Consider the following 223-nt stretch of genomic DNA (forward strand, 5'->3'; position numbering starts at 1 on the left):
GTCAGCTTAAGAATAATTTGAAACCATATTACTACGGGTGCGACCATACCAGCACTAGTGCACCGGATCCCATCAGAACTCCGCAGTTAAGCGTGCTTGGGCGAGAGTAGTACTGGGATGGGTGACCTCCTGGGAAGTCCTCGTGTTGCACCCTTTTTTTAACCGGCAATCTCTTTTTTTCTTTTTTTTCCTTTTCTAGCTCTTCGCCACGGCCTACGAACAC

At 48.0% G+C, this 223-nt stretch overlaps 1 non-coding gene across 1 annotated transcript; it reads left to right on the forward strand.

The window, feature by feature from the left end:
- Positions 1 to 35: 35 nt before the first annotated feature.
- On the forward strand, positions 36 to 154 carry LOC114578944. Its single transcript, XR_003699842.1, has one exon. It is a non-coding gene; the product is annotated as a 5S ribosomal RNA (ribosomal RNA).
- Positions 155 to 223: the final 69 nt, after the last annotated feature.

Source organism: Dendrobium catenatum, unplaced genomic scaffold, assembly GCF_001605985.2.
Source record: "Dendrobium catenatum unplaced genomic scaffold, ASM160598v2 original_scaffold_230120, whole genome shotgun sequence".
Taxonomy (NCBI): Eukaryota; Viridiplantae; Streptophyta; class Magnoliopsida; order Asparagales; family Orchidaceae; genus Dendrobium; species Dendrobium catenatum.